The 22,580-nt window shown below is 40.8% G+C and overlaps 1 long non-coding RNA gene across 1 annotated transcript; it reads left to right on the top strand.

Moving 5' to 3' along the window:
- The first annotated feature begins 661 nt into the window (after window positions 1-661).
- Window positions 662-22,378, top strand: LOC122788315. Its single transcript, XR_006362632.1, has 2 exons — window positions 662-819; window positions 21,819-22,378. It is a non-coding gene; the product is annotated as an uncharacterized LOC122788315 (long non-coding RNA).
- Window positions 22,379-22,580: the final 202 nt, after the last annotated feature.

The raw sequence follows: 22,580 nt of genomic DNA on the forward strand, positions 1-22,580 counted from the left end.
AACTTGGTTGGCTGTCAAATATTTTGGTTGCCTTCTCAAAACCACATTCATCAATTTTGCCACATTTGCTATTTTCTTGGGTAGGATAGACTTTATTTTTATAAGGATATTGGATTGAAATGGGTCTGTATGAAGCTTGATCTGACGTGGCTTTAACCTCTCCAAGAGGCTGGTAGGCAGGCCCCCTTTTTAAAATCTTAAACAACTTTGCAGAGTTTTTATTTTCTTCCTTTTTAATTTACACAGTAGTGATGTCTGTTCAGGAGTCTTCCATGTTTTGTGTGTGTGTTTCCATCATTATTTTTTTTTTCTATTCATTATTAATTGAGCCTCCTCTTCTCTACCTTGATTTATTAAGTCTTACATAAATATTTCCATTTGTGCCTGTTCTTGGTTTTACCCATTATCTGCTTCATGAAATTCATAAAATTTTCATAAATTAGAAATGTGTAATGTTATTATACAATCCCTGGTTTTATGTTTTAAGTCATTTTGCTAAATGTTTTTGCAACCTGGAATTGTTAGTAGAAAATTACTGCTTTTGTAAATTCATGCATACTATCCAAATGCTCCCTTATTTTCCCTTAAACACTGCACAGTTGCTTCTCGTTTTTCTGACAGATCTTAATCTAGCCTCTGTCATGAACAGGTCATGCTGGACAGATAGATACATCTCCCAGAGATTACCACTCCTCTGGAACAGGCTTCTAATTCATATGAAACAGAGCCCCTCCGTGACCTTCTTCAAGTGAAACCTAGATCACTGGATGGATGACCACAGTTTCACTCCTGAGGTGGCACCCATGTCCCTTTTGGAAGGTATCAATTTCCATGATTTGGTACAACACACAAAATAATACAGTCATTATTCAGTTTTTGTATAAGAAATGTATTTTGTTGTATAACCTTTTTAATATAATTGTTATTCCAGTGTCTGTTAATCTTTTAACTGTTTTCATATATGTCACCAACTCTTATCTAAAGGATTGAACCCCCTAATGCTTAGTAATCCATTTAGCTATAATTGGAATAAATCATTTTGTTCTTCCAGCACCAAAGGCTAATGTGATACCTGTTGACCCACTGACACCCTAGCACTTGCAACAGCCATTAAATCCTACTGTAAAAGTATTGGTCATGGCACAGATGTCTAAATGATCCAGAGTGAGGAAGGCTTGAAGGGAGGGGAGGGTTTTTATGTTTATGCTCCAATCATTGAGCCTTTTTTCACTAAGTTGGTGGTGTTTTCTTTTTGGACTTTTCTACAAAAGCCTCTAAGGCAGTGGATGAAATTTTAGCCACTATCCCAAAGCCTTCAGTCTGACAATGGATCCTTCCTGTAGTGATACCAGAAAATAAGCCAGTTATTAAAATCACTAATTTTTATGTTCGTACTCTGGGTTCATCCTTGGTGAGGGCAGAATGCCAGCCAGTACCACACCGCAAGGACTGTCTGACTGTTACTAGGGAACTTACAGTCCTCTTAATCTAGCTTGTACTGGTGTTACGGAGTATTTTTCACAAATCACATATAGAAAGGATAGCCAGGTCACTGTGAATGAAAAGATTTTTGGGGTAAATACTCACATGGAAAAAAATGTCCCATTTTAAAAAATGGAAATATATAGAGCTTCTAAGCCTAGTTTTGGGCACGTGTTCAGACAGGATGGAGAACATTTGTCAAGATCAGGGAAGATAATTTTTGCAGTAGATATTTTGCAGTATTTAACAAACACTAGGCATGATTTTTTCCAGGTCAAAAATTTAACAGGTCATGGAACATTTGATGCTTCACTGGTGGGTTTTAATGCTAGGAGCAGTTTATTTTATTGAAAAATTTGCTATGTTTCCACAAGATTGATGTCATTGTTTGTGAAACATGGTTAAAGAACAGTGAGTGGGAACCAGTTCTGTCAGGGTATAAATGTTTTTACTGTAACAGACATTCTAACAAATAATCAGGTGGAGGTGTTATGTTAGGGATTAAATATAGTTATGAGACCTGTGATTATTACATGTTCAGTGATGACATTAATTCTATAGACTGTGACAATAAAGACAACCCTGGAACATATAACAATTCTTGAGGGTGTATAGACTACCAAAGGCAAGTGCTGGTGACCTAGAAGAATTCATACATTTCTTACATGAAACACAGGAGGGAAGAATAATATTAGCTGGGGATTTAAATTTATCAGAAACAGACTGGAATAATATTGATTCAGCGACATTAGTAAGGAAATTATTCGCAATGTATGTTTAGGAACCACAATTGCTTCAGATTGTAAAAAACCTACCAGGGAGAACGGAACATACTAGACATTGATTGTGTTCCTAAAGAAATTATTCTTACTTCAAGTTTTACCACCATTGATGTGCAGTGATCATGGGGTTATAAAGGCAAATTTGTTGTTAGATAATTCTGCCGAACTAAAATCTAAACCAGTGCACAGAAGATTAGTTACAGACTGTTGTTGTTTGTCTTTTCGGCTCTTCCTGGTTAGGGGTCGCCACAGCGGAACTCCGGACTGCTAATGATTGGCAGTAGATTTTTATGGTGCCGAGTTGCCAGCCCGATGCCCAACCTTCAGCAAAGGCACGCCCATTTACGCATGTCTTTTGGAGGCCACTCGACCGCGGGGAGGACATGCAGACTCCACACAGAAGGCACTCCAGCCAAGAATCGAACAAGAGAACCTCTTGCTGTGAAGCAACAATGCTACCGCTGTATGGAAGAAAAATGGTCACTATGTAAAACTAACTGTTGTGATGTGTTCAATGGAAAAACTACAAATGGAATGTGGAATGTTTTGAAAGAAAAATTTTTTGAGTGCAAAAAATCAACAGAATGTTTAACATTGGATCTAGGCATAGAACATCAAGGAGGATATTTCCAGAAGAACAAGATACATGATTAAGGTGACGGACAAAAATATAAGAAATGGAAGTTGAACTACAACTTTGAAAACTGAAATAAACAAGCTGGACAAACAAATTAAGCATAGTGTCAGACAAGATCAAGAACATTTTGAAGAAAATGTATATTAAGATATTGAGCATAATAGGAGACCTTTTTATAGATACATAAGATGTGGATGGAGTAAAGACATACAAATTGATAAATTGTGTGTAGATTCTAAAATTTATTCTCAGACACAGATTATAGATATATTTACAAAATCTTATGCAAAACAGGTTGGCTGCACAAAGGGGTGATAAATCAACCTAGTGACATGCAGGTAACCTCAGTTACTGTAATTACATTAGATTACATTGAAAAAAAACTGCACAAACCTGATCCAAACAAAGCACAGCGAGGAGACGGAATTAGTAGTAATGACCCGAGAACACTTCAGCAACTTCAGCAAGAACTTACAGTACCATTATATCTATTACTTACAGGGTCCTATAAATATGGAGAGATTCCTCAAGATTGGAGACATGAGCTTATTAAACCTGTCTTTGAGGAAAGGGGAGTAGGACAAACCCAGAGTCATATAGACCCTATAGACCAGCCACTAAAAAGGAGTTAGCAGAAACTTCTTCCTCTGTCAATCCTCCTAAGAAAGAGTCTAGGACCATGGATAGATACGGGAAGCGGATGTTTGCTTCAGCGACCTTTTCCATGAGGTCACTGAATTACTTATGCCATTTTACCAGGCTTCAGAGGGATCTCCTGAAAGAGCTCAGAGATACCCTTCAGGATCCATTAGCCGAAGGGGCTCAAGATAAACTGGCTTCTCAGCTGGCGACCCTAAATTCTGTAGTCAACACCTCCATGAGGCTCATTTCATATGCAGCCGATGGTGCAAGTAGAGCCGCAGGTACAGGCGTGGCCCTCAGGAGACACTCATGGATGCGGCTGTGTAATTTTGCGGAACCCTTTAGAGCGTCGTTCACCAACACTCCCTTTGACGGTTCCTTTCTTTTTGGATCACAGGTGAAAGACACTCTCACTAGGTGTGAACAGGAAGGCAAGACTCTCTCTGCTGTAGGAGTCTGTTTTTTCACTCCTTCCAGACCATACCCCAAGGGTCAGAAGAGTGGTTTCGGAAATCCCAGGGAGCCCCGCCTGACACACGTAGTGATTTTTCCTCCAGAGGCAGAGGAGGAAACAACAACAGACGTCGCCCTCATGGCAGAGGGGGTCTGCAGAACCAGGGCAGCAGAAGAGAATCCTTCTCTGACAAACACTTCCAGCATCCCTGAAGGGTTGCCCGGCTGCCCACCTCCGGAGGCAGTCGGGGGAACTCTTTCACTGTACCCAAAAGCCTGGCAAAACCTAATGCGAGACAAATGGGTACACTCAATCATATCCGGAGGCTACATAATTCCCTTCTTTCAACCCCCCTTACCGTCAAACAAATCCCTTCCAGATGTTCCACCCAATCTGAGGGCCCAAGCAGTCATAGAAGTTTCAAGACTGCTAGAAAAAAAGAGTCATCCAGGAAGTCCCGGCAGACCAACACAGATCCGGAACTTACTCAAGGTTCTTTTTGGTACCAAAAAAGACAGGGGACTGGAGACCAATACTGGATCTCAGCAGACCAAACAAGTCTGTTCAAAGGACAAGGTTTTGGATGGTCATGCTACAGTCCATTCTACCCTTTCTGGGTCAGGACAATTGGATGTGCTCAATAGATCTTCAGGATGTGTACTACCATATCAAGATGGACAGGTGCTCCAGGACATATCTTCACTTCCGGCTGGGGGCCAGTCATTACCAGTTCAGAGCTCTGCCCTTTGGTCTCACCACAGCCCCCAGGGTGTTCACCAAATGCATGGCAGTAGTCACGGCTCACCTGAGGCGTTGAGGATTCCAGGTGTTTCCATATCTAGATGACTGGCTCCTTACTGCTACTACCAGGCATAAACTCCTTCAAGCCAGGGACTATACAATCTCAATTTGTGCTCAGCTAGGCATTACCATAAATTTAGAAAAATCTGCCTTGTTGCCCTGTCAATCTATTACCTACATAGGAGCAGATTTACATACAAGAAGCATGTCCACAAGGCTACCGCCAGACACGGTGGCCACAATTCAGCAGCAAGTTCATATCCTCATGCAATGCAAAAGGGTACAAGTCAGGTTGGTCCTTCAAACTTTGGGTTCTATGGCAGCGGCAATTTTTCTGATACCTCTGGCCCATTTTCACATGAGAATTCTTCAGTGGCTTCTTTTCACACAGTGGTCCTTTCAACAGCTCCCCATGTCTCATATGATCATGATTACAGAAACATGCAAAAGGCACCTTTCCTGGTGGATGGCCTCCCCACTTGTGTCTCAGGGCAGACCATTCATCCAGCCCCCTCCGGATGCCACAGTGACCACGGATGCCTCACTGATAGGGTGGGGGGCATTATCAGGGCAGGACAGTCCAAGGCACTTGGCAGCCTTACGAGTACCATAGTCACATAAATGTCTTGGAGATGAGAGCCTTGCTCCTAGCATTAAAAGTCCTTCAGGACTCTCTCCCTTCCGGGACCATTGCAATTCAAACGGACAACATGTCAGTGGTGTGGTACATCAACAAGCAGGGTGGAACCAGGTCCTACCCCCTATGTCGAAAAGCACTCGGACTCTGGCAGTGGGCGATTTCCTCCCAACGATTTCTAATTGCGACGCACATCCCTGGGAAGTCTAACATCATAGCGGACAGGCTCAGCAGAGCTATTCTCATGCCTCACGAGTGGTCTCTGAATCAGGTAGTTGCGGATCTGAGCTTCCACAAATGGGGACAGCCTTGCTGCAATCTTTTTGCCACCCCCTTCAGCAGCAAATGCAGCAACTACTTCTCCCTTTTACTGCTTCCCAGTCACCCTCCCAGAGATGCTCTAGTCCACGATTGGCCTCAGGGACTTCTTTATGCCTTCCCTCCGTTCCCTCTTATACCCAAACTCATACAGAAGCTATTCCGTTGGGTTGCAAAATGATCCTCATTGCCCTCTACTGGCCTCAACAGATATGGTTTACGTTCCTGCACCGTTACCTCCTCGAGCAGCCCTGGACTCTGGATCCTATTCTAGACCTGCTGATTCATCAATCAGGAGAGCTGCATCAATCCCTCCAAACACTCCAGCTCACAGCTTGGTTGATCCAATTCCAACCCTAGCCAGGCTTCCCAGCATTTTCCCAGCCATGCGTGAGATTATTGTCTCCTCTCACAAATCTGCTACTAGGAAGACTTATGCTAGCAAATGGAAACGTTTCTCTTGTTGGGCAGAGGCTAGGGGCATAGATCCCTTTTCAGCCCCAGTTCACAAAATCTTGGAGTTCCTAACAGAGCTTTTTTCATTCTGGGTCTGCTTCTGCCACAATCAGGGTTCAACTAGCGGCCATCTCTAACTTTCATGTTGGGTTTTCTAATCTAAACATTATGTCTCATAAATTGTGTAAAAATGTAAAGCCTTTCTCAGAGGGACTACTCTCCTTAGGCCCCCAGTAAGAGATCCCCCTCCTCCTTGGGACCTTAATTTGGTACTAACCTCCTTCATTATGCCCCCTTTTGAATCTGCTGCATCCTGCTCCTTTAAGTTTCTTTCTTGGAAAACTCTCTTTCTGGTAGCTATTACCTCAGCCAGACGTGTCTCGGAACTCCAGGCACTGAGTGTTCGTCCTCCGTACTTAGTTTTTCATAAGGACATGGTTCCTCTGAGAACTAATCCCTCCTTCCTTCCGAAAGTCTGCTCAGAGAATAACCTAAACCAATCTATAGACCTCCCTGTATTTTTACCTAACCACACCAACAAGGCAGAATACAAATTACACCTTTTTGATGTTCATAGACAATTGCATTTTTACCTGCATAGAACGAAGGATATAAGAAAGTCGAACCAACTTTTCCTTTCCTATGCTAGGGGCAAACAGGGTCTTCCAGTTTCCAAAGTGACTCTGTCCAGGTGGTTGTCTCACATTATTACCTTCATCTATCAACTAAGAAACAAAGAGTTGTCTATCAAACTGAAAGGTCATTCCACTAGGGCATTGGCCACCTCTTTAGCCTTCCAGGCTAGGTTGCCCATGGACTCTATCTGTGCCGCTGCCACATGGGCAAATCCTCATACTTTTATTTCTCATTACAAGTTAGACATGGTCTCCAGGAGTAGAGCTAACTTTGGTTCCACTGTTCTGAAGAGTGTGTTCCAATGAGCCACCCAGGATCGTAGGTGCTAGGGACGCTGTCCCAACAAGCAAGAAATGAAGGCGAGATAGACAACTTAACATAAAGAAGTTATGTACCTACCATAACGTTCCATGTTAGTTGTCTTCATCTCGCCTTCTTTCTTGCGTCCCCCCCTCCATCCCCCTGTCCTATTGGACTGAGAGGAGTTCAGGTTTCACTGGCTGAGTGTTCTCTGGTTTGTTTCCTCTACTGACTTAGAGTTTATGACAGGTAGGTTTAACCTTCTGCTTGGAGGGGTTTCATTCTATAGCTATGGCTTGGGTTAGCTATTTCAAATGAGATCTGGGTAGCTAGCACTAGGCATCATGGGATAAGGGGGTAGCCTCGAGCCAGTAAACAGCTCTCGAGCTATAGTAGATGGCCGAGTCGGAGCTGAGGATCGGCTCCGAACCCAACAAGCAAGAAAGAAGGCGAGATGAAGACAACTAACATGGAACATTATGGTAGGTACATAACTTCTTTTTCTATAACAATATAATAACAGCTATGAATGAAAAATGGTGCTGTGATGTAACTTATATAGATTTAACTTCAGCATTTGACAAGGTCATACACAAAACACTGATCAATAAATTTGAACAACTAGGTATCGATGTACACTTGATAAGATGAATAGTAGCATGGCTTACAAAGCAGACATGGCAAGTATCATACAGAAATTGGACAGGTGAAGTTCTTGGTTACAGTCAGGGGGTCCCACGGGGCTCTGTCCTAGGCCCTTACGTGTTTAGATTGCATCTTTCAGACCTAACTTTTTCATCTGAGGTGTCCTATAGTCTATGCAGATGACCTGAAATTGGGTAAACTGATAACATGCAATGTTCATCGTGTTTCACTGTTGCAGTCATTACAATTGGGTTATCCTGCTGGCAGGCTACCCGCAGTCTGCCTGAGTTCCAAAGTCTAGGTCCGGCATCGGTTGCTGTCGCCTCCTCCCTGACGTCAGTGCAACAGGGGTATAAAAGATGCAGCCGACACCATTTTCGTCAGTCTTTCTTGCCGCGTGGTGCCCGAAGCAAAAGCAGTTCGCAAGTGCCGGTCGGCCGACTCCTGAGATTTTCAAATTCGAATTTCAGATCTGAAGTCTTCATTAAAGCTAAGTACCCCGTTGGGGAAACTTTTTTTCTTGCTCCAGAATGATGTCAGAAAAAGTTAATAATTGTATTTCTTGTGGGAAGCAAATACCTCATAAGGATTTTCATTCTTACTGTATTCCTTGCTTAGGCCCTGACCAAGATGTTGCTAGTTGTCGGTTTTGTGCTAGATTTAACCAACACACTATTAAGCGTCGGTACGATTTTGCATTTCATTATTTTGGCAGAAAATTTAACTATATAATGCCGTCGGAGCAACCAACTACTGGAGTTTATAAAAAGCACAAAGAGAAGGACAGGCACCCGAGGTCCATAACTGACGACGAGGCTTCCGCTAGGCCTGTCACTGGTTCTCAGTGAGTTACTTTCGCAGCCCCTGACGCCCGCTACCTCAGAGCCACAGGCCGCTTCCGACTCACACGTGGAGCTGACTAGGCTGCTGGAAACTCAAGGTATTGGACACTCGGAAACTATTCCCTCAGAGGGGTCCGGAGCCGCTGAGCAGGCATCGGCTTCTGAGGGTGTTTCCAGGCCTACACAGTTATATGTAAAACCATCTTCGGCTTCAAAGGCAAAGACTAAAGCAGCTCTAAAGACAAAGAAACAAGTACAGCAGTCTCCTGGACAGGCCTCCATGCCTAAAAAACAGATGCTTAAAATGGCCGAAGACCTAATTACTTTGATCAGGGGTTCCCATCCCCCTCCTGATAAGAGGTCTAGGCAAGAGATAGAATATGCATCTTCAGATCAGGTTTCCATTTCCTCTGATTCCTCTTCTGAACAGGAATATTCTCTTCCTCCCTATGAGGATTCTGATGCTGAAGAATCTATTCCTTCAGCCTCTCCTCCTGAGGATTATTCTTTTGGGGAAACCCTGCATACTATGAGGGAGCATTTCCACTGGGAGAGCCAAGATTACTCAGAATCCAAGAAAAGGCTCAGAGACTTCCTCTTATTACCTCAGCACAGGCCCCTTGCTATTCCTCCTGTTTTAGACATTGTAGATGATGTATTTTCAGAGTCCGGACTGTCTCCTGATATTTTGCCAACAACTCCTGTTAAACCAGACAGATAATACAGGGTTCCTGATTCACATAAATTTCTTTATAAAAACCCTGCTGCAGACCCAGAAACTATATCTCAGGGTCCCAAAGGGGTCAAGGCTTCCACTGCAAAAAACCCTATACCCTCTGATAGGGATTCAAGGGCCCTGGACAGATGGGGGGAAAAAGATTTATACTTCTGCTACCTTGGCTGTAAGAGCTTTAAATTGTCAATTTCATATGCTTAAATATCAGCAATATCTAATGTCACTGCTTACAGAAAATGTTGACAAATTCAGAATATGCAGAAAACAAAGACATGCAGGATTTATTGCATGCAGCTGAACAAGTAGGAAAACATACTTTGCAATGTGGTTTTGATTCTCTAGAGGCCTCTTGCAGGGCCGCTGTTACAGGTTCTGTCATTAGGAGACATGCTTGGTTAAAAGAACAGAATCTGCCCGATCATGTTAAAGCAAAATTATTAGATGCTCCATTACAACATGATACCTTGTTTGGTGTTAAAGCAGAAGAGGTGTTGAAGAAAATGGAGGACAAAGCTAAATCTATGCAAACGGTCAAGGATTTCTTACAGGTACAGCCTCCCAGATTTAGCAGGAACTGGCCTGCAAAGAATTGGTCCTTTCCAGTGTCAGACAGACCACAAAGAGGCAGATACAGATGCCCCAGAGGCAGATCACAGCTCCAAGGCTCATACAGGCCTAAACAATGGGGTACTTCTACCTCCAAAAGCAGAGAAGAAAAATCACAGCCATACAGGAAACAGTGTCAATAACTTTCCCCTGCCAGCACCAAGCACTTATCTTCTGGCAGCTCCTTTGGGGGGGGAACTAGCACTTTTTGCACACAATTGGCACATGATCACCCAGGACAAATGGGTCTTTAATATCGTATCCCAGGGCTACAGGTTCCATTTTCACACCCTCCCAAGGCCAAACAGTATGCCAGACCTGCCACGCAATCAATGGGCAGAGGCACAAAAACAAGTTTCATCCCTCATGGACATGAGAGCCATTCAGCAAGTACCACAGCAAGAGCAGGGACTAGGATTTTACTCAAGGCTATTCTTGGTGCCCAGAAAGGACAAAACCTGGAGACCAATACTGGACCTGAATATCCTGAACACATTCCTGGATATTCCAAAATTCAAAACGTTAACTCTGCAGCAGCTTCTGCACATGCTGGGCAAGAAGGCTTGGCTTGTGACTTTAGACCTAAAAGAGGCATACCTGCATGTCCCAATCAGACAATCATGCAGAATATACCTCCGATTTATAGCTGGCTCAATGCATTACCAATTCTCTGCACTGCCCTTTGGCTTATCTATTGCGCCCAGGGTCTTCACAAAATGTCTGGCACCAGTAATTGCATTTTGCAGACAAAGAGGAATTCAAATATATCCTTACTTGGACGACTGTCTTATTCAAGCAGAAAACAAAGACATTTTACTACAGCATCTGGCATTTGTAAAAACATTACTAACAGGCCTAGGGTACACAGTAAATGAAAAGAAATTAAACTCGTACCCTTTCAAGAGATAATATTCCTGGGTGCAAGCTTAAATACAACTGCCCAGATGGCTTATCTCACGCCAGACAAACACTGACTACTTATTTCAAAATGTTGGCAACAAAGACCCAGTTATCTGCAAGAAAAATTCTGCAGGCTTTGGGCTTCATGGCATCCTGCATTCTGCTAATTCCATATGCAAGACTGCATATAAGGAAACTTCAATTGTACCTAAAAAGTGTTTGGACTCAACATTGCCACAGCCTGGAAACAATAATTACCCTAATTCCCTGCCTGCAACAGGAGTTTCGATGGTGGGCAAAAGCCTGTCACCACAACACAGGACAGCCATTCACCTTACCCACAGCCAGGCAGACATTGACAACAGATGCATGGTCCGCAAGTCAAATGCATCTACATATCAATCAAAAAGAGATGCTAGCAGTTCAAAATGCCCTAACAGCCTTCAAGAAACTACTTCATCCAGGACAACTACTGATAAAGACGGACAATACCACAGTCATGTGGTACATAAACAAGCAAGGGGGCACACATTCCTACCCCCTCTGCAGACTAGCCATGAACTTGTGGGACACAGCATTGACTTACCAAGTACATCTGCAAGCACAATTCCTGCCAGGAAGAATAAATACTCTGTCAGACGAACTAAGCAGAAACCTAATGAATCCCCACGAGTGGAAATTGGATCCACAAGTCTTCAGCATGATAACAAGGAACTGGGGATGCCCGGACATAGACCTATTTGCCTCCCCTCACAATTGCCAACTACAAAGACTCTGCACAAGGACTTATCACAAGCAAGCATGGAAAGTGGATGCTCTATCTTTCAGCTGGAAAAACCTAACAGTATATGCCTTTCCTCCTCTGCCTCTTCTCCCCAAGGTACTCCTCAAGGTCAGACAAGAGAAGCCAAAAATTATACTGATTGCCCCAGACTGGCCCCACCAGCACTGATACCCAATCCTAAAGAGCTTGTCTCAATGCCCAGCTTGGACATTACCTCAAATTCCTCACTTATTGACCCAACAAGACAGTCAGATACTGCACAGCCAACTCAGGACCTTAAACCTGGCAGCATGGCAGATAATGTAGCTATTCAAGACACACCTCTTTCTAAAGCAGTCATGGATGTTATTTTGGAGGCCAGGAGGCCTAGCACCAGAAAATCTTATGCAGAAAAATGGAAGAGATTCTGTGCTTGGAACCAGGCACAAGGTATTGACACGATTGTTCTAAATATTCCTCAGATTTTGCAATACTTAACTGAGATGCTGGATAAAGGCCTTTCCTTTTCATTAATTAAAATTCATGCCTCTGCCATTTCAGCTCATTACAATACAGAACCACCTATTTTTTGTCATCCATTACTAAGGCAGTACCTCAGAGGGGCCAAAAACTTAAGACCCCCAAGGAGAGCACCAATACCTGCATGGGACCTCAACTATGCCTTGGAAAAACTTACACTTCCTCCATTTGAGCCAGACTCTGCAGCTGATATAAAATTCTTATCCTGGAAAACAGCTCTGCTCCTAGCAATAACCTCCGCTAGACAAGTCTCAGAGTTACAGGCACTCATGGCTGTAGAACCTTTTTATCATTTTCCATCCTGACAGGGTTTCTCTGAGGATATACCCTACATGTATGCCTATGGTACTGACCAGTGTGGCCCTTAACCAAACAATTCCCTTGCCTACCTTTTACCCAAACCCACAGAATAAGGGTGAGAGACTTCTGCATTCTTTGGACATTCACAGACAGCTACGCTTCTACTTGGACAGAACCAAAGCTTTCAGAAAGACTGAACAACTTCTAGTAGCATATGCCGCAGGATCACAAGGAAAGCCTATCTTAAAGCAGACTATTTCAAAGTGGATAGGCCACTGCATTCGTGTCTGCTATTCACAGCATGGCAAATCAGTGCCTAAGGGCATTAGGCCACATTCCACCAGAGCAGCAGCCACTTCAGCAGCCTTCCTCAGAGGAGTACCAACCAAAGACATCTTAGAGGCTGCAACTTGGAGTTCAGTGCATACTTTTACAAAGCACTATCACTTACCTCTCTACTCTAAATCCAGGGCAGGCTTTTGCCACAGCAGTTCTGCAGGGCCTGATAGCCTCTCCTAATCCTATTTAGCACCAGCCTCCCAACCATAGCTTTGGGATTCAACCCAATTGTAATGACTGCAACAGTGAAACATGATGAACATAGTACAGTTGTGTACCTACCATAAATGTAGATGTTCGAGTGTATTCACTGTTGCAGTCCAGGTTACCCTCCCGCCATCCCCCTTTTCCTTACTGGAACTTATCTGTACTTCTCTATTCTATACAACCTATGTGGTGTATTTGCTTGTAGATGAAGGAAAAGTTGTTTTTTGGTTATGCATGCTTATTGGCATTAGTGAGCCTACCATTTTAGGCGCACCTGACATCTGGGGCAAGAAAAACTGAAGAAAATGGCGTCGTCTGCATCTTTTATACCCCTGGCACACTGACATCAGGGAGGAGGCGACAGCAACCGACACCGGACCTAGACTTTGGAACTCAGGCCGACTGCGGGTAGCCTGCCAGCAGGATAACCCAGTTGTAATGACTGCAACAATAAATATACTCGAACATCTACATTTATGGTTGGTACACAACTGTACTTTACAGATAAGGCATGTCTGCAAAAGAACTTGACTAAATTGACAATTTGGGCAGAGGAAAATAATATGCTGATAAATACATCAATAGCTAACTAAGCTTATGATATTTGGGAGACATAAACTGAAAGGTGAATAATTAATACAACACACAGTGGTTGAAACTGTAGAGTCATTTAAGGACCTGGATATATGGGTAGATCCAGCTTTGAGTTTTTCTAATCATATCAACCAGTTGGTTAATGATACTTACATAACTATAGGTTGTATAAAAAGATTTATAAAGTTTAGAAAATCAGAAATGATGAAGTAATTGATTGTTAGTTACATTAGACCCAAACTTGAGTACAGAATAACAGTATGGAAACCTTATAAGAATACAAATGTGAGTAAACTGGAAAGAGTACAGCAGAAATATACCAAGGACAACCATGGATGTGAAAGTTTTAGTTATTATGAAGAATTAAAATATCTGACCTTATACAGTGTCTCTTATAGACATGTAAGAGAAGATCTAGTTTAGGTATATAGGACATTTAGAGACCACTACCTCTGGCAATGTTTGGGATTATCAAAAAGTAATAGAGAATCTTCAGACAACCTATGTAGAAGATTTTGTAGGAATGAGAAGTGTACTAACTGGTTCTCTGAGAGAGCAGCAGATGCGTGGAAAAGGCTACTAAATTACATTAAAGCAAGTACTAGTTTAGATATTTTTAAGAATAGCCTGGACACCTTTTTATGGGGACAAGTGTTTTAGTATATTGGCTGGCTAGAAGGGCATTAATGCCCATGCTTGAAACATTTGTATGTATGTATAATTGTAGCAGATTGTAATGTAGTACTCAGTAACAGTATGTCTATTCACTTTCTTAACTCAACTGTGATATCAAGACCTGACTGCAGAGGTGACACTACTAACTTCAGATCCTCTCTCAATTCCTTTGATTTCATTGTTCTTTTTGCCACTCCGGTGGTGCTGCTCTACCAATGTGACACTTCACTGAGATTCAGCTTTCAGTCACCCAATCTCAAAGGGGGATGGCTACAAATACATTTGTCTGTCATACTGTAACAAACCTGTCAACTAGGAGGCTTATGCTTTCACCATACCTGACTTTGTATGTGCTTATGATGTGTCGGATGTGTGGAGCATATGGCCTGTTGTAAGGTAGCTGACACTGGATCATCATTTCATTAATATTCCAACTTCAGTGATCATCCTGAACTTTTGCACTAGTCCTGTTCCATCTCTCAAGCTGGACCTCCTTCCTCCGGGAAGGCAGTACCAGTCAGTCCTGTATTTAATTTATTTATACCTATCCAGTCATCTAGTTTATATATGAGGAAAGACAGTGAGTTGTATGGCTTAAAATGCTCACAAATTTTTCCCAGCAGATCAGAAGGTTCTAGTTTTTAAACCAGTTCCACAAACGGGTTTTATATGTCTCAGAGAAAAACGGCAAGCAGCTCCAACAGAAAAAACTCAGAAAGCCGTAACCAGTGACACGAATAAATGTTAAAAACTTTACTTTACTGAAATAAAACACAAATCCAAATGACTTAAGCGCTTTTCGTCAGGTCTAGTGCCTGACTTCTTCAGAGTCTCACTCGTTGTAGCAACATTTACATTTATATATTAATTGCATAATTGGAAAATTGGAAGATTATGAAATTAAACAATGAGAACCTGCTTTACATCATTGTCCATTTAAAATTGTTGAAGAGTAAGTAGCCAAACTCAAAATGTGGGTAGTGGTTTTACATATAGACATGAGTAGTGTATATGTTTAAAATATACAAGATGAAATGGGTCCACAAATGCTAATATATTGAAATAAAATAAAACAAACATAACTGTAGACCTTCACAAACCAAAAATAATGATAATTATACAAAATTATAATAATGCAACAAGTGTTCTTTACCTTTGTAAACTCCTCAGTTTCAACAAACTGGAGATTGAACAAGTGTCATTTAAACCTGGGTAGCAATACGCATACAGCCTCACCTGCCAACGTAATTCAGCTTCCTCTAACTGTAAAGATCTTGGACCACCCCTCTGATTAACTGGGATGTGATCAATAGCCATAAATTTAAAATTGTGGTTCACATTAATAACAGTGTGTTTTGCTAGAGCGTTTTCCATTTTTGATGTTTTAATTTCGTATAAATGCTCATATATATGCTCTCTCATTCTTCTAATGGTTTTCCCAATATAGAAGGCCGAGCATTGTTTACATCTAGCTAAGTAAACCACGTAACAAGAGTTACAATTTAATTTAAAATCTATTCTATATGTGTGGTTATTTATGCAGAATTGTGTACCCTCCTCAACATGCTTGCAAAAGTTACAATTCTGACACTTATGCATACCTACATTCGACTTGTAGCGTGTTTCCTTGAATTCCAACATATTTTTTAAATTCCTTCCTTTCTTGTATACAATCTTGGGGCAAGAACCTATTTTTTCGTAAATATCAGGGTACGCTCTAAACAATTCCCAGTTCTTAAATATGATATCTATGCATGATCCACTGCCTTTACTTTATTTCAATATATTAGCATTTGTGGACCCATTTCATCTTGTATATTTTAAACATATACACTACTCATGTCTATATGTAAAACCACTACCCACATTTTGAGTTTGGCTACTTACTCTTCAACAATTTTAAATGGACAATGATGTAAAGCAGGTTCTCATTGTTTAATTTCGTAATCTTCCAATTTTCCAATTATGCAATTAATATATAAATGTAAATGTTGCTACAATGAGTGAGACTCTGAAGAAGTCAGGCACTAGACCTGACGAAAAGCGCTTAAGTCATTTGGATTTGGGTTTTATATGTCTGTTGCTGGAGAAATCGGACTGGTCAACAATCGGGAGGTCCAGCAGAATTCACCCAAAAATGGTGTGGAAAGTGTGAATGAGCTCTCCCCTCAAAACTCTATAATACATTGAATAAATGTATAAGCTAACTGCCTTTGCTGTTAGGTCATAGACTTCGGGCCAGTATCCACTAATTGTGTGTTGAGTATACTCAATAACTGGTCTGATCACTGCTGAGTGAAAGGGAGTGATTACCACTGCCCAATTTGATTATATTCTTTTTGATATTAACTGGCCTTAGTAAAAGGAGTTATTGTCAGCAGTTGTCAGCTGATGGTTAAAAGTGAGGCAAATGTCAACCCAAGTTCTTAGGTCCCTAACTGCAGTTGTCTTTGGTACAGGAGTTTTGTGTAGGCACTATAATGAGGGCAGTGTTTATCTATTGAAAATGATCAAACTGTTTTTTTTTTTTTGTTTTTTTTTTTGCATTTATTTTGATCCCTTTTTAATGCAGCAAGAATTTACTAGGGAGGCTTTGTTCATCATAGGGTGATTTTAACAATAACAACATTTGCTTGCAAATTTTGTTAACCAGAAGTCTTAGCTCTTTAGAGCTCTGCAGGGTAATTATGGAAAGGTCAAAATGCCAACCCTGAGGGTCAGCGATAGTTTTGCTTATAATTTCTGGTGAGGCACTTTCAGTTCACATTGTGGAGTTCTGTCTTTTTTTCCAATTTTCTTTCTGTGTTACCACTTGTGTGCCTTTTGATTTTGTATGATGTAAGCATGACAAATGTTGTTAGAGTCCGTGGCTAGTTCCAGATCAACCACGTGCACTGCATAACCACTGATTTACAGCTTGCATAATCCTTTTTAAGAAATCACCAGATTGAAAACCCACAAACTACATAACACAAACCAAAACTGCTGGTGCTCAAGTCTATCCAAATTCTTGATGTCAAAGAATATGAAGGCAGATACAATATGTTTTATGGCTTTGTAGATGAGGTTTCTAAGTTGATAAATCTGCATTTTCCTGCATTTGTGAGGCCACCATTTTGGAAGGGCATCACCACTGCTGTGTACCACTCATCAGAGACAAAACTAGTAAGTCAACCAATGTTAAAACAGTTTATGGAGTGTGTTTGCAAGCAAATGCTTAGCACTTTTTACTTAAAAAAGTAGGTATAGTGTCAAAAAGTAAGTTTTATTTATATAAATGTTTGTTTGATTTATTAATGTATGTATGTATGTCAGTCTTGGCTAACACTTTCAGTGAGCACAGTGAAGGGCATCACCACTGGTGAGCATCACTCAGCAGGCATAAAATCAGTAACTGAACCAATGTTGCACAGTTTATGGAGTGTTTTAGCAAGCGAATGTTTACCACTATTAATTAAGAAACTAGGTACAGTGTGTGTGTCATGTATTAAATTTATTTATCTTGGCTAACACTTTCAGTGAGCAGACTTAATTGGTGAGTAAAAGATCCAGATTATGGGCTTCTTTTCATACCAGTCGCATGGATGAAGATGTCACTAAAAATATTCACAAGGGTATAACCAATGGCAGTTTTTCCAGAATAGTAGGCACCATTAGTAATAAGTTCTGTGCTGTGTTGGATATTCTATTGTATTGTATTTCAGTTTCTAACATTGCTATAGAAAGAGTTTTGAATTACTTTTAGCTTCATAGACCAAATCAAACCTCATGGGCTCTTTTAGTGGCCCAGAAAGTATTCTGAAATGTCATTGGTCCTTTGGCTATCAACCCAGATGAATTGTAATTTGGATGTAGTAAATAATATTTTGAGTATCTTTCTTTTGTTGTATACCATACGAATGGCAGCATATGCCATGACGGTTTGTGAATTTCATTGGATACTTAGTTATGTTAGGGACTGCTAGCTCCAATAATTTCTTTCTCTACATTGGTGGAGAATTCATTAGCCTGCGGCTGTAGTATTGTTTGATATTTTGTGACATAGTAAGCTCATATCACCAAGTATATGTTCCTTAATTTCAGTAGGGTTTGTTCAAGAAGCTTTAGGGAATTTCAAGAAGAAGGTCAAAATTTTACGGTCAGACTTCAATGTAGAATGTGTATCTTTCCTTTTCATGCCTCAGTGGAACAAGTGTGGGTCAATGAAGTTTTGTGAACAAATGTTCCTTGTGCAGTCATGTCTTTATCCCTAAGAGCTTATAGAGTAGATATGCCAGTGCTTGAAAGCACTAAGAGCACATTACAGTGCGTGTTACTGACACAAGGAATTGTCAACCTGGTACAACCAGAACACAGACGTGGGTGTGTTTCAGAGTTCAGCCTTCAGCACTGTCCATTGACTGTTATGGTCCCCATACAGGAACAACCAGACGTCTGCCACTCTCGTGACATTTGTTTTTCCAGTGAAGGGGCTGCTTCCTGGACAGTGATGCTCAATGGAGCTGTCAGTCTACACTTACCTGGCATCAGAATTCCTTGTGTAAATGTGTCTTGCACAAGGAATTTCTACATATAATGACATGCCATAAAACATGCAGGTGCCTTTTACATGTAATTTGTGGTCCAAATTTGTGGGTTTTTTTGCCAAAAATGTAGGTTGAAATATAATAAAAATGTTACATGACATAACTAAATATTTAGTGAAGCCACATTTGGACAAATTTCAGACAAGTCATTGGTATAATATAATACTATTTATTGTGAGAGATCCATTCTAAGAAAATACTTGTTAAGGATGGAGCTAAACAAGCTCTCTTGATTTTTTTGTCAGGAGGAAAGCTGTCTGGATTAGGTTTATTTTGAGGTCTGCTGCCTTCTGCCAAACTGAAGGAGAATGCCGTAAATGTTTTACTTTGAAGTTGTCTCCTGTTGTGCACCTCTCAAAGATTTTTTTTGTTTGTTTAGAAAGGCCATTACCTGTTTTCTTATTTTTTTTTCCCCGTGTCCAGTGTTCTATATGTATAGCGAAATCCATACTCCATACTGTCCAACAACAGTACAAAAATTGAACCCACCAATCAGAGCAAGCTGCTAGGGGTAACAATAGATGACTCACTAAAATTTGATAAACACATCTATCTGACCATCAAAAATCCACTCTAAACTAGACGCTGTATACAGGGTTAAACCTTACCTTACACAACAAGCTAGACTGGCCACTGCAAGATCCCACTTGCTATCCACCCTCCTATACTGCTGTGAGGTCTTTACTAGCCTATCAAAAACCGACCTAAGTAAACTAAACTCCTGCTATAACAGAATAGCTGAGTTTGTCACCAACCAAACCCACAGAACATACCACTGCACTGCTCTCCGATAGCTGAACTAGCTAGAATTCCCAACCTATTTGTACTAAAACGACTTTCACTTACCCATAGAATCATATTCAACCCTTCCGGTTGCCCAGCTCTATCAAACCTAGTCCAGCCAAATACAAACTGTAGACTCCTCGGGTCATCCAACAAACTAATGCTAAAAGTAACCCAATCTCACAGCTATCATGAAGACTCACTCTACTCCCATAAAATAGCCAAAGATTGGAACACCTTTCCTCAACAGATAACTAAAAAACCCAGCCTGTCCACATTTAAAAACTACCCTGAAAAACTATTTAAATGATAATTGGCTATGCCCCTGTATTGCTCCCAACTAATATTCTTCCTCACTCATTTCACACGTTAGCCCAAATAGTGCTCATCCCACATAGGGCTGTCCCACTATCTATTTTATCTTTTAATCTTTGTTCCTTCAGATGACCTAACTTGTAAAACTACATGACCAATGTTGGTCTTTCAGAAGTGACTCACCTTGTAAAGCTACACGACTTATGTACCTCATACATATTGTACAAAAAATAGTATTTCTGTATGCTTGAAACATGCATGTTTATATTGTATTCTGTTATTATATTTTGCTATATTTTTGTTTAAGCTTATTTACATATTTGTTAGCAATGTACTACTAAAAACTATAAGTTTAATGCTTGTACCTTAATAATGTTCTTTTTGTTGTGGAGCTTTTCTCCCAGAGTCTTCGCTGAAAATGGGTTTTTCAACCTAGTCAGACACTACCCAGTTAACAAATGTAAATAAAAATAAATAAATGATTACAGCCACAGTGTGGTGGCAACCATGATGTACCTGTTATTCTTGAGAAGAAACATTTTGATGTTGTACACTTGAAATGTTATTTCTAACTGAATTTAGTACAATTTTAAAAACTGTCCCTGTTTTTTTTGGGTAAGTGGACCAAACTTTCTTTTATAATTTCTAAGTTTTGACATTTTCATGGTGTACTGAGGGTTTCACAATGTGCAGTGCAGAACTGAAGCAGAATGCAGACATCTGTTTTTTTGATTTTCTCAGAATCACAGCAACTGCATTATGCCTAGGCTATGAATGGACACTTCTCCATTACCAAGAATGGAACAGTACAGCAGACTGTATGCAATGATTGACCACCTGTTTTTCATGTAATCCTGTATCTTTCTGCTGTTTATCAGTAAACTTCAACCACAACAACGGCTATACTTCCATGCTGTTGTCAGTCTTGTCTGATATTATTTTGTACCGTGTTCTGTCCGAGTCAACATTCGTAGGGTATGCTGAGAAGTGCTGCATGGCAAACCAGTTAGATCAAAAAAGGTGTACTGGATACAAAAGGCTTGTATGTTAAATACCTGTGGTCTGTAATAAAGTATGCAGTGCTTTCAGGTTGACTCTTACTGCATCTTTTTACAATGGTGCCAGATAGCCAATTGGTGGAGACGGTTATTGTGATTTTGCCCTAAGCATTCTTGGTGAACTCCAGACCAGAATACACAGCAGTGAATGTCTGTACTCCACTTATTGAAGGTGTGTTTTTCAGTTAATGTGCATTCCTGGGGGATTATGTTGTGTTTTAAACTGTGTTCAGAAGCTAGAGTGATGCTGCTGTATGGTCAGGTGCAGGGAGAGGAGTATTGAGTATACTTATGTAGAAATGTAACAGTATGGCATGAATCAGAGTTAACAGCACATGTGCTACTTTCATTATATTCAATGAAGCATTTTTAAGTGACTTACATAGACAGTGTGCATTGAGGGTTGGCACCAAATGGAAACAGTATGTGACAGTCAGATGGTAGAACATGGTATTGATATCAAATGTGACCTGTAGTAATTCCATCATGTTGTCTTGCAAGATTTCCTCGTGAAACAAGATGGTTGTTAACACATATATGGACCCTCTCATCTCTCTCTGGTCAGTGTTCACATAAATGCATATGTATATCTATTTTGGTTTGCTTTCAGATGTCCTATCCCTCCTTAAATGCAGTTGTTTTGATACACAAGTACCATGTGGATATCATTGTGCATCTGCAGATTAAAGTTTGACTTTCTAAGTGGTATTTGTTATAGTTCATCTGATATTGCTGGTGAGATGCCTGTAAATATGCTAAACCATTGTCTCTGTCCCATGTGTAGGTATCCCATCTCCTTCTTCAACTTCCTTTGGTCAGCAGTCAATAGCTATCATTTACTGAGGAGTCGGAATGTCTACATAATCACTTCATCTGCTCAGCATGATACCTGTTAACTCAGCTTTCCCCTTCCTGAACAGAAAGCCAGGGTCATTGTTATTCATCTGGCTTCACAACTGATGCATTTGTAGCTGTTTAGACATCTGAATGGTGCCTTATTCGAATAACTGAGCTATCTCTTCTAATCTTTGCATACAGTGCTGTTGCCATGGGCAGTGTTTGTTCACTTGATGACTGGCCTGTTCCTTCATGTTACTGGTAGCTCATTTGTTTAAAAATTAATACTTTGTTCTTTGTTTTGGAATATGAAGAGCTCCATCCTTTTCTTTTTATGCTTTCTATTGCCTGGGTGGTATATGTGCACTGATATTGATGTTTAATCACACTGGGTTTGTCATCACATTTGCTTGGTTGAAGTTTCTGTGCAGAAGGGCCTGTCAAACTTGATCCCAGCTGCAGCAACTAAATTCATGGGATAATAAAAATATAGAATAATGCAATTTACATGGTGCACAAAGTTCCTGTCTAGTTCTGTCACTAGTGTGGGACAATAAGAAACCTTCAATGCTGCTATTTCTGGGAATAAGTACAGAAGACGTATGCCTCGTTATATGCACCAAAATGGGGTAGTCATTGATCGTGGATTTCCATGTAAAGCTGCTGTGACTGTGCAGTGCCACTTCCTCATCTCATTATAATGATGAAC

Source organism: Protopterus annectens, chromosome 13.part0 (assembly GCF_019279795.1).
Source record: "Protopterus annectens isolate FY-2018-M chromosome 13.part0, PAN1.0, whole genome shotgun sequence".
NCBI lineage: Eukaryota > Metazoa > Chordata > Ceratodontiformes > Protopteridae > Protopterus > Protopterus annectens.